The sequence below is a fragment of the Heterodontus francisci genome, chromosome 19 (assembly GCF_036365525.1).
Source record: "Heterodontus francisci isolate sHetFra1 chromosome 19, sHetFra1.hap1, whole genome shotgun sequence".
In the NCBI taxonomy this organism is placed as follows: Eukaryota; Metazoa; Chordata; class Chondrichthyes; order Heterodontiformes; family Heterodontidae; genus Heterodontus; species Heterodontus francisci.
Window position 1 is genome coordinate 68,048,007 of NC_090389.1, and position 13,600 is coordinate 68,061,606.

Consider the following 13,600-nt stretch of genomic DNA (forward strand, 5'->3'; position numbering starts at 1 on the left):
AAGTGTACTCTTCCTTGTAATAACTTTTCTGGGTGTCACTTACCCCAAACCCAGCATAAAGTGCCCTTCACTTTTTTTTTTAAAAAGGGCACTCAAATAAATGAAAGAACTCAATGAAACCAAAGTAAACTTAGAAAACTTTAATAATAATGCCACTATTGCCCACTACGCACTCCAGTCCTTACAGTACCCACTGGTCAGAGGCCTCAAACGTCCCAGAGGATATCACATGCTCTCACTGCCCAGGACAAGACCATGGAGGAAAGGCCCACCCATGAAAATATTCTGCCCTGTGACCCATTTGAAACCACATCAATGACTCAAGGATAATTAGTGTTAAAAAAGTTTGTGAAATAATACACGTTTCCCTCAAAACTTGCAGAATGCCATCTGCACGTGACATCTCAGCACCTGATCCCAGGAGTAAATGTACATACAAATTATCCATTCATCCATCCACTAATTCAAGTCAACACAAACTTTTATTACTCAGCAACATAATCCTCATATTTAAAGAGCTGGAAATTTAGGAGTGAAGTTTGTATTAAAAGCGACAGACCAAAAGCAAGGCCATTTAGATATTTAAAGCTGTGTATTGGGCAATAAAGTGCCAAGTTCATTTAAGTTTAGCAGCTGAAGGGGGTGGGAGGGAAACTCCACTGCTGATTGCCATCCACTTGCTGGAAGTGTACGTGCATAGAAATTGACATAAGGGGAAGCTGGAAAACAACTTTTGTTGCAATGGTAATGAATCAGTGGTGGGTGGAGTTACATTACAACTTTGATTACACTTCAAAAAGTTACATAATTGGTTGTAAAGCACTTTGGGACACCCCAAAATTGTGAAAGCTGCAATATAAATGCAAGTTCTTTCAAAGCCACTGGTGTCTAGTGTTATGACCAGGTGAGAAAGGTGTCACGGGGTCCCTCTCAGCCTTCACCTGGTCTGACTTAACAGGGTTTGATTATAAACAGTGTTTTGTGCTTCCCCCTTGGTGAATCCTTGTTCACCACTTTCCAATTATAAGGCAAAGAAATGAGCACAAACAGGCTTTCGTAGGTTTAAAGAAGAAAGGCAAAATTTCATTAAAACATAAACTCTAATTCAGTTAACGCCTACAGATGCACTACGTGCCCACGCTAGCATGCATACGCGATAGCTTCCCCCTTGGTGAATCCTTGTTCACCACTTTCCAATTATAAGGCAAAGAAATGAGCACAAACAGGCTTTCGTAGGTTTAAAGAAGAAAGGCAAAATTTCATTAAAACATAAACTCTAATTCAGTTAACGCCTACAGATGCACTACGTGCCCACGCTAGCATGCATACGCGATACAGAAAAGAGAAGAAAAAATAAAGTGGAAAGGTTTGAGGCAATATCTGAAGAGTTATTACAGTTCTTCAAACTCACTGAGGAGTGCTTGCTTGTAGGTAATTCTTACTTTTAATTGGGGCCCCAGTATTCTTGTTAAACCTTATTCACTGTAGGAAACTTTTCTCTCTTGGGATTCATGTGTCTTCAATGGATTCCAAAGCTGGTGAGAAAAAGATAGGAGCAGACAAAAGAGGCTCTTTTCAATCCAGGAGCCAAGAGCTTTCTGAGTTCAAATTCTCTGTGGCAAGTTCAAAAAAACCTGCAACAGCCAGTTAGTCATGTGACCAACTGGCCTAATCAGTCCTGACCCTTGTGGATTGTCTTGTGCTAGTAGACCTTGGAATGTTTCCTCTACACACAATACCTGATGATCAAAGGTCCATTGTGGATTAAATTGGAGCAGGGAACAGACCCTTTGTCCTTTCAAGTACTGTCTGTCAATATGCAAAAATGTCTTTCCAGCCAGTCTGACAGCCCTTGTGCTCCTGACAACAATTTGAAATTTAATGTCCATGTAACAAAATTAATATGTTTCTCCTTCGTCGATAATTCCCTCTGACAACAAACAAGTTTTTCAATTATTACAGTCAGCCACCTTTGTTTCCCATAGGAAACATTGTTATGTCCATTCACTAGCACTGACTAGTCAGTTGTTTCCACCACTTAACTTTCCTACCCATATAGTACCCTGTAGAATTAGCATTACTTTTATGGGGTTTTTTAAACCCTTTGTTCTCCAGGTTTTTTGACTCACCCCTTTAATCACTCTCATTGCTATGTCCCAACTTTCTAAACTTATGAGAATGTCTTCACTAGCCTTACAATCCAAACTTTTTTAAACCTACTAGAATTCCTGTTACGCCCCCACAAAATGTATCTCTGGTCCTGTCAATCTTGGAACATCAAGTCAGACTTTATTCTACTTTTAACCTTAAGCAAAATTTAAACAAACAAGCAACTGAGCAACAGAGTACCATATTTCCAGTAAAAACCAATTTGCTTCTTCAAAAAGAAAGTAAAACAGCATAATTAAACGCTAACCAATTTTTCTTTTTACACAGCTTCCCTCTTTCTGGCCTCCTTAAGAATTGTAGATAGGAAATATCTCACCACTTCTCTGCAAAGTTCTGTTTATTCTATTCAGCTACACATATCTATTTAACTCGCTCCCATTATAGCTCACAAAACATTGCCAAAGTTGATTAGAAATTTCTGACAACTAGCTTCATTTATTATAACCTATTATATTCATAACTGAATGAAAGCAGTTATATAGTGAATAGTGAGAGGGAGATAGAAGAACAAATATGTCGGCAAATTTCTGAGTGCAAAAACAATAGGGTAATAATAGTTGGGGATTTCAACTATCCTAATATCAACTGGCATACAAACAGTGTGAAGGGCACAAAATTCTTTCAAGAGAACTTTCTTAACCAGCATTTAACAAGCCCAACAAGAGGGGGTGCAATTCTAGATTTAGTCTTAGGAAATGAAGCTGGGAAAGTGGATGAAGTAACAGTGGGAGACCATTTTGGAGATAGTAAACATCATGCAGTTAGTTTTAGCATTATCATGGAAAAGGACAAAGATAGAACAGGAGCTAAAATTTCTAAATTGGGGGAAGGCAAATTTTACGAAGCTGAAAGGTGATCTGGCAAAAGTGGACTGGATACAGCTACTTAAAGGAAAATCAGTGGCAAACCAGTGGGAGGCATTCAACAGCGAGATTCTACGAGCACAGTGGAGACATGTCCCCACAAAGAAAAAGGCTGGTACTGCCAAATCTAGAGCCCCCTGGTTATCTAGAAGCATACAGGGTAAAATAAAGCAGAAAAAGAAAGCTTATGTCAGTCAAAAAAAGGTAAAGGTAATACTTTAAAAAGCTTAGAGGAGTATAAAAAGTGCAAAGGTAAAGTAGAAAAGGAAATTAGGAAAGCAAAGAGAGGACATGAAAAAATATTGGCAGGGAAAATAAAGGTAAACCTAAAGATATTTTATCAATACATCAAGAGCAAGAGGATAAGTAAGGAAAGGGTAGGGCCTATCAAAGATGTACAAGGGAACATAAGTGTGGATGCAGAAGATGTGGGCAGGGTTCTTAATGAGCACTTTGTCTCGGTCTTCACAAAGGAGAGGGATGATGCAAACATTGTAGTTAAAGAGGAGGAGTATGGAATATTAGATACGATAAGCATAATGAGAGAGGAAGTACTAGAGGGTCTGACATCCTTGAAAGTGGATAAATTATCAGGGCCAGATGGATTGTATCCCAGGATGATCTTCAAATCCTCACTAGATACAGGCGAGGTACCAGAGGAATTGGAGGTCTGTGAACATTGTACCATTGTTTAAAAAAAAGAGTGAGAGGGATAGGTCAAATAATTATAGGCCAATCACTCTGAACTCGGTGGTGGGCAAATTATTAGAATCAATTCTGAGAGATATGATAAACTGTCACTTAGGAAGGCACGAATTAATCAAGGATAGTCAGCATGGATTTGTTACGGGGAGGTCGTGTCTTACTAACTTAATTGAATTTTTTGAGGAAGTAACAAGGAGGATTGATGAGGGTAGTGCAGTTAATGTGGTCTATATGGATTTCTATTAAGGCATTTGACAAGGTCCCACATAGCAGACTTGTCAGAAAAATGAAAGCCCATGGAATACAGGGGAATGTGGCAAGTTGGATCCAAAATTGGCTCAGTGACAGGAAACAGAGAGTAGTAGTCAACGGATGTCTTTGCAAATGGTAGGTGGTTTCCAGTGGCAGTCCACAGGGTTGGGTCCCTTGCTATTTGTGGTACATATTAATGATCTGGACTTAAATATGGGATGCATGATTGGGAAATTTGCAGATGACACAAAAATTGGTTATGTCGTTGATAGTGACGAGGATAGCTGTAGACTCCAGAATGACATCAATGGTTTGGTTGAGTGGGCAGAAAAGTGGCAAATGGAATTCAATCCAGAGAAGTGTAAGGTAATACATTTGGGGAAGGGTAAACAAAGCAAGGGAATACACAATAAATGAGAGGATATTGAAAGAGGTAGAGGAAGTGAGAGACCTCAGAGTACATGTCTACAGGTCCTTGAAGGTGGCAGGACAGGTAGATAAAGCAAAGAAGGCATGTGGAATGCTTGCCTTTATTGGCCAAGGTGTGGAATACAAAAGCAGGAGTGTAATGCTGGAATGGTATAAAACACTGGTTAAACCATAGCTGGAGTATTGTGTACAGTTCTGGTAACATTACAGGAAGGATATAATTGCTCTGGAGAGAGTACAGAGAAGAATTACAAGAATGTTGCCAGGGCTTGAAAATTGCAGCTATGAGGAAAGGTTGGATCGACTAGGCTTGTTTTCCTTAGAAGAGGAGGCTGAGGGGTGACTTAATTGAGGCATACAAAATTATGAGGGGCCCAGATAGAGTAGACAGGAAGGACCTATTTCTCCTAGCAGAGAGGTCAATTATCAGGGGGCACAGATTTAAGGTGATTGGTAGAAGGAGACAGGAGGAAAAACCTCTTCACCTGAAGGGTGGTGGGTGCCTGGATCAATGGTGGAGGCAGAAACCCCTCAACTCATTTAAGAGGTACCTGGACCTGCACCTGAAATGCTGTAACCTGCAAGTCTACAGACCAGGTGCTGGAAGGTGGGATTAGATTGGGAGTCAGGATTTTTCAGCCAGTGCAGACACGATGGGATGAATGGCCTCTTTCTGCGCTGTAACTTTTCTATGGTTCTCTGGAAAGTCTACATAGAAGTCATATTTTAGACCCCTTCTCAAGCCACCAGGAAGATTAATAAGCTGATAACATGTACAACAAAAATAGGTTTGCAGCTACTCTGATGGCTGTTTAAAGTCTTCAGGTATGGTACCCAACTTTAAGGTACAGCTACTCGAGCAAAACAAGATAAAATTGCTTGGCATTTCTCACAAAATAGCCCTTCAGGAGAGAAGAGCAATTGGAAAGTGGTGAGGTTATGTCAGCAGGAACCATCATTTACCTATAAACAATACTTTCCTAAAAGGATTCCTGAAACATTGTGTCAATTAGAAACCAAACTAATTGCTTCTTACAGCTTTACAATCCAGTACACTAACTCCTACCTCATGTCCTTTTAGTTATATGTATTTATAGACAAATCAACTGATTGATCAACTAGTCAACAACTAGCTTAAATCAGATTCCCCACTGACACTAGAGGTAATAGCAACCTAACAATGCAAATTGAATATGTTTCAATGTAATTAAGTTGCAGAGGACTACTTTCACATAACAATTGCCAGGTTACATTGATCAAGTCTCTTGGCCTCAAATTAGGAGTTAACCACAACTAAAACAGGTGGCTCATTGCTTTTATCAAAATAGCTGAGAGCTACTGAAAGAAAACAAAACAGCATTTAAAGCTCATAGTATTTATATCCCCTTTCTTGAATTCTATATTCTTAACTTTAATTATCAGTAATTAATTATTTACGTTCTCGTGGTCCTTTCCAGATTCAGTTATTTATGTGTTCCATTGAATTAGCAGGTCCACAGTGGTTTCAAATTCCAGTATGTCAAATTGAAAAGTGTAAAGGAAAGGCATTGGTAAAAATTTCATTCCTTCAACACTTACACTCAATGGTCAAATCCCTCCCTACCAGCACTGTAAGGTGCACCCACAGCAGATGGACAACGGCGATTCAAGAAGGCAGCTCATCACCACCTTCTCAAAGGCAATTAGGGATGGGCAACAAATTTGTCCTCTCTGTTTTGTTTGCTGTATTGAACCGTTTGCTGAGTCTATTAGGAAGGATGTGAGCATAAGAGGGCTGACAATCCCAGGCAATGGAGGTACTCAAGTTAAAACCTCCCTGTACATGGATGACATCGCAGTCTTCTGCTCGAACCCGCTGTCTGTGCACAGACTGATGAGCATCTGCAACCAGCTCGAACTGGCCTCGGGAGCCAAAGTTAACCACGGTAAGAGCGAGGCCATGTTCTTTGGGAACTGGGCTGATCGATCCTTTGTCCCCTTCACCGTCAGGTCAGACAACCTGAAGGTGCTGGGGATAGGGTTCGGAAGGGCCAGGGCGTGCACCAAAACCTGGAAGAAGCGAGTAGCCAGGGTACAACACAAGCTGAGCCTGTGGGAGCAGCGATCTCTCTCCATTATGGGTAAGAACCTGGTCATCAGGTGCGAGGCGCTCATGTTGTTGCTGTACGTGGCGCAGGTCTGGCCCATACCCCACTCCTGCGCTGTGGCGGTCACCTGAGCCATTTTCCGCTTCATCTGGGGATCCAAAATGGACCGGGTCCGGAGGGACACGATGTTCAAACCTCTGGATAAGGGTGGAAAAAATGTACCCAACATCGCCCTCATCCTGATGACTACCTTCGTGTGCATCAAGCTGTGTGGCGATCCCCAGTACGCAAACATCAAGTGTCACTATGTGCTGAGGTTCTATCTGCTCCCGGTGTCGAGAAGGATGGGCCTGGTCACATTGCCGCGGAATGCTCCATCCAGTTGGACTGTGCCAGACCACCTATCCTTCGTGGGAAAGTTTCTGCAGAAAAACACCTTTGACCACCAATCCATCAGGCAGTGGTCTGCACGGAATGTCCTCAAGGCCCTAGGGGAAAAGGAGACGGTGGATCCTGTCGGATGGTTCCCCGAGCAGACTGCCAAAGTCATTTGGCAGAATGCCTCATCACCAGAACTTTCAAACAAGCACCAAGATGTAGCTTGGCTGGTGGTGAGAAGAGCCCTCCACGTCAGATCCTTCCTGCACGCTCGAAGTCTCACCCCCTCCGCACAATGCCCTCGAGGTGGCTGTGGTGGGGAAGAGATGGTTGCCCACCTCCTTCTGGAATGTGTCTTTGCAAAGCAGGTGTGGAAAGAGATGCAGTGGTTTTTGTCGAGGTTCATCCCAAGCAGCTCTGTAACACACGAGTCTGTGCTCTACGGGCTGTTCCCAGGGACGGACACAGAGATAAACATCAACTGCTGCTGGAGGACTATCAATTCAGTGAAAGACGCCCTCATCTGCCCGAAACTTGCTGGTCTTCCAGCGCAAAGAATTGTCCACGACCGAATGTTTCAGACTGGCACATTCCAGGTTCCAGGACTATATGCTGAGGGACGCACTAAAGCTTGGGGCAACTGTGGCAAAGGCTCAATGGGGAAAGACCACAGTGTAAGGTCCCCCCACCAAGGTGAACTGAGGGGCTGGATCCATGGAAAACCCCTCAAACTGTATCTGGAAAATATTTGTTTGCTGTAAAATGAAATGGAAGGGTTGTGAGGCAACTCACTCCTGTATTGAAGGAAATTGATCTCCTCTGCACTCCTTGTATTGTCTGACTTGGTGCTGTTTGGAACTGTTTTGTAATGTATTTTTTCTTTTACAGATTTTTATGAATAAAGTATATTTTGGAAATTTAAAAAAATGCTGGCCTTTGACAGGATATCGTATACATACATGATGGAAGCTCTCCAAAATGGGGGTTTGGGGAGGGAATCCACAACTGGATCCAACTGCTCTACACAAACATCAGTAGCAGTCTCAATCAATGGGTGGGAATCAGAAAGTTTCCCGATCAAATCTGGAGTCAGACAGGGCTGTTCTCTCTCTCCTGTCTTGTTTGTTTGCTGTATCAAACCTTTTACTGAGTCTATTAGGTAGGATGCAGACATAAGAGGAGTGACAATCCCAGGCAGCGGAGGCACACAGGTCAAAGCCTCCCTGTATATGGACGACGTCACTGTCTTCTGCTCGGATCCGCTGTCTGTGCGCAGGCTGATGAGCATCTGCGACCAGTTCGAACTGGCCTCGGGAGCCAAAGTAAATCGCGGCAAGAGCGAGGCCATGTTCTTTGGGAACTGGGCTGACCGATCCTTTGTCCCCTTCACCATCAGGTCAGACTACCTGAAGGTGCTGGGGATATGGTTCGGAGGGGCCGGGGCGTGTGCCAAAACCTGGACGGAGCGAGTAGCCATGGTACACCAAAAACTGAGCATGTGGGAGCAGCGTTCTCTTTCCATTGTGGGTAAGAACCTGGTCATCAGGTGCGAGGCGCTCACGTTGTTGCTGTACTTGGCGCAGGTCTGGCCCATACCCCACTCCTACGCTGTGGTGGTCACCCAAGTCATTTTCCGCTTTATCTGGAGATCCAAAATGGACCTTGTCCGGAGGGACACGATGTTCAAACCTCTGGATAAAGGGAGAAAAAATGTACCCAATGTTGCCCTCATCTTGATGGCCACCTTTGTGTGTGGCTGCATCAAACTGTGCATAGAACCCCTGTACGCAAACACCAAGTGTCACTATGTGCTGAGGTTTTATCTGTCCCCGGTGTTGCAAAGGATGGGTATGGCCACATTACCACAGAATGCTCCATCCAGTTGGACCGTGCTGTACCACCTGTCCTTTGAGGAAAGGTTTGTGCAGAAAAACACCTTTGACCACCAACCCATCAGGCAATGGTCTGCACGGAATGTCCTCAAGGCCCTACGGGAAAAGGAGATGGTGGATCCTGTCGGATGATTCCCCAAGCAGACCGCCAAAGTCATTTGGCAGAATGCCGCAACACCAGAACTTTCAAACAAGCACCAAGCCGTAGCTTGGCTGGTGGCGAGAAGGGCCCTCCCCGTCAGATCCTTCCTGTACGCCCGGAGTCTCACCGCCTCCGCACACTACCCTTGAGGTGGCTGTGGTGGGGAAGAGACTGTTGCCCACCCCAGCTGTGGAAAGAGATGCTGTGGTTTTTGTCGATGTTCATTCTGAGCAGATCTGTAACACAGGACTCTGTGCTCTATGGCCTGTTCTCAGGGAAGCATACTGAGATAAATATTAACTGCTGCTGGAGGACTATCAACTCAGTGAAAGACGCTCTTTGCTCTGCCCGAAACTTGCTGGTCTTCCAGTGCAAAGAGTTGTCCACGACCGAGTGTTGCAGACTGTCACATTCCAAGGTCCAGGACTACGTGCTGAGGGATGCACTAAAGCTTGGGGCAGCTGCCGCAAAGGTTCAATGGGGAAAGGCCACATTGTAAGGTCCTCCCTCCATAGTATACCGAGGGGCTGGAACCTGTGTAAAATCCCTCAGTCTGTATGCACCAAATATGGTTTTTCTGTGTAATGCAAATGTACATTGCATGTAAAATGGAATGGAAGGCTGGTGAGGCAACTCACATTCTGTATTGAAGAAAATACACTTTCTGGAATGTCAACTTGGAACTGTTTTGTATGAATAAAGTATATTTTTGGGAAAAACAAACAAACATTGACCTTGCCAACAATGGCCACATCCCAAGAAATGAATAATAAAAAAATAAGCAATAGTCATTAAATCAACTGTAGTTCACTATGTACAGCACCACTAACTACTGAACACCTTCCTCCTTATATCTAATAAAAGAGAAAAGGTTACTCGTCTATTTCCTCAGTTTCCCAGGAAGAAAATAACCTTTTTCTCTAAGGAAATGCACAATCTTCCATCACTTTCATACAATTCTCCATTACCTTCATTACAGCACCATGGCAATGATGTGTGGCACTTCAATGTGACATCTTAGCAGTTTGAGGCATTTTCTTGATGCATTTGCCAAGTAATTTAGCCCAATTTAGAAGACCAGAATAAAACTTGCCATTTAAAATTCGACAAAGGAGCCAATCAGCATTTCAAATAGACAGCTGTTTCAATGTATGCACTCATTTAGAATTCAAATCAGCTTCAAGGTCCTTGGATTAAGTCACTATTACACCTGGATTTGCAGTACATTTTTATTATACTGATCATTAATTACAACTACAATAAATGCTTCCCATAAAGGGCATGGAGTTAAGGTTAGTGACTAAAGCTGTGAACAAATTCTATTGGGAACTAGGAAAAAAGAATGGTCTTTCCTAGATTATATACACCAATCAAATTAGGTTGTGTTTGCTGACAATGTAGCCACTAGATGGCGCAGTAGTAGCACATGCACAAATGCAGCCTCTTCCATTGAAACATCACTGTCTGCGGTTTTCAGGCAGCTGCCAGGGTTAAAGATGGTGCTGCTCAATTTATTACAAGAAACGCTGATGGCTAGTTAGTTCTAGCAAACTAACCTTACATTAAGTTGGATGGAAACCCAGTAATATACTAGTATGTAGTATAGAATAGTAACTGTAATCCTCAGATCCATTTAATATTCCAGTAATCCTATTAAATACAAAAGGAATTTTATAATGGAATTTCCATGTTCGGATTCTTTTGGGAGATAGTGAATTGGCACCCCAATCGATGGAGAAGAAGAGGATAAAATGTGCTGCCAATTCGTTATTCACATTTTATATGAGTGACCAGGACACCCCAACTCAGCTATTCGCTCCTGCCTCACTGGCTGCTCTTCCCCCTCAGCTGCTTGCTCAGATCTCGCTGCTCCCCCAGCTCCCTTGGCCAATTGTTCCCTGCTCCTCGCTTCACTTCCACGTTTGATCGTTCTCTGTATGCCCCTCAAAGAAGCAAGGTGGACCGCGAAGGGTGACGGGGAGCGAGTGGCCGAACGCAGGGAAGCGGTGCGGCCTAGAGCTAGCGGCTGTGGGGGCGGGGGGGGGGGGGGGGGGTGAGTGGGAGCGAGTGGCCAGAGAGTGGGGTGGCGCGATGCGAGGACCGGGGAACAGTCAGCCAGGAGAGTGGGGGGGGGGGGGGGGGGAGCGGTGAGGTCTGGAGCGAGTGGATGAGGAGGGGGAAGCATCAAGACCTGGAGCGAGTTGCCAAGGGAGGACAGCAGCTAGTGGGGCGGGACCGAATAGTTGAGTTGGGGGAGCGAGTGGCGGGGATTGAGCACCAGCCTCAAAGTCTCCCAGTCAGCTGCTCCCTCCAGTCGAGTGGGGGGCTGGATACCCGATGATGCTTTATCGCATGAAGATCAGGCACATGCGTGAAGACCGACCAGGCGCGGATACAAGATGACGTTATCCCGCGCAAGCATCACTTAGTCCTGGCAAGATGTAGGCTGTGCATGTGCGCAGCTTGGAGCGCTCTGATGACGTCAGCGGGCCACTGCGTTATCAGGAGTTACTTTGATCTAATTAATTGTTCCACTTATAACTAACCCAAGCCTCTCCAACCAATTTAAAATCTAAACTCAGCATGAAATGCTCATTGAAATTAGGCATTTTGTTTGAAGGGCAGAACATACCATTCAACTATATGATGGGTTGAGAGTTCAAAGAAAGCATTTATACTCTAGCTCTTATCAAGTTTCTCTGTTCTTAATAGAATTATAAGGAGACACTGTGTTGCCCTATGTCACCAAATAAAAATACAAAGGTGCCCCCTTTTAGAGGGCAACAGCTAATAAAGAACTAAACTGTAAAAATAAAGGAAACACAAAAGTTAAATACATTATTTCACCTGTGTCAACTATGATGGTCACAGAAGGCCTTAAGAATACCAACGAAAGCCACACGAAAGATAACATTCTTATCTCTGTTCGAAAATTGTGGATTCAACCCCCTTTCTCCTTAGACTTCAGTTCAGTACAGAGGGCATATTATACTGGTGGAGGGACAATCTTTTGGAAGGATGTTAAACCAAGGTCCTATCTGTCCTCTCAAGTGGATGTAAAAGGTTCCATGTCACTATTTGAAAACGAATAGGGTAAAACATATTTTGAGTATTGTATCTCATGGTTGTTTGTGAGATCTTGCTTCGTGCAAATTAGCTGCCATATTTTCATACGCACAAGCAGTGATCACAATTCAACAGTACTTCATTGGCAGTGAACCACTTTGGGATGTCATAAAAGTTGCTATAAAAATGCAAGTTCTTTATAGGAATTGTATATAGTACAGTGCAATCACAGTATGAATGATTCACTATGTGACTTTAAACAATCAGAACATCAACTGCAACCAACAGTGGTAATCTTTGATGAAGCAAATCATCCAAGGTGATTCACAGTTGGGGTCAGACCCAAGCAAGAGTCAAATGAAGTTAGAGGAGCTGAATTAAAGCAGGGTTGAAGCGATAGATTTTAATGAAGTTTTCAAATATTGGAAGAAATAAAGTCGAGAGGTTTAAGGGGAAGAGTTCCAGAGCGTGACAAGAAGATTGTGTAGTAGACGGAAGCATTAACTTATACTGTAAATTCACAAATCTTTTACGCAGGCTTGGCCAATTCCACCCAGATTGTGCTAATATAACTAACAGAAACTCAACCCTGGGTTCATAACTATGGTGAATTAAAAGGTAATGCGCTGTTCTCCATCTAACTAAAATATAAATATCATACAACTAGTGCACATCGCTTTCTGCCTCACTTCTCTTCACAGTCAGCTTCAAAGAAAAGTATAAAGAAGGAAAGAAACTCACCAGGATCAGAAAATAGCAGCATCGATGAACACAATATTTACATAATAGAAATAAGCTTAAAGGTTTATACATTTAGGACAAAAGTTCTGGTGGGTATGCTCCTTGGTGTAAATGTTACAAAGCAGAACCCATGGCCACAGACACAATAGGGCACCACAAATACAGAGCCCACTGACTCCCACGGCTACCTTGACTACACTTCCTCACACCCTGTTTCCTGTAAGGACTCCATCCCCTTCTCCCAGTTTCTCCCTCTCTGATGCATCTGTTCTAATGATGCAACCTTCCACAACAGCGCTTCTGATATCTCTTCCTTTTTGCTCAACCAAGGATTTCCCCTCACTGTGGTTGACAGGGCCCTCAACTGTGTCCAACCCATTTCCCGCTCATCTGCCCTCACCCCTTCCCCTCTCTCCCAGAACCATGACAGGGTTTCCCTTGTCCTCACTTTCCACCTCACCAGCCTCCCCATCCAAAGGATCATCCTCAGCCATTTCTGCTACCTCCAGCGTAATGCCTCCACCAAACATCTTCCCTTCCCCTCCCCGTCAGCATTCCGAAGGGATTATTCCCTCTGCGACACCCTGGTCCACTCCTCCATCACCCCTTGTCCCCTTCCCATGCAATTGCAGGAGGTGTAATACCTGCCCTTTTAGCTCCTCTCTCCTCACCATCCAAGGCCCCAAACACTCCTTCCAGGTGAAGCAGCGATTTACTTTTACTTCCTTCAATTTAGTATACTGTATCGCTGCTTTGGGGAGACCAAATGCAGATTGGGTGACTGCCTTGTGGAACACCTCCGCTTAGTCTGAAAGCATAACCTGAGCTTCCAGCTTGCCATATCAACACACACTCCTGTGCTGATGCCCACATTTT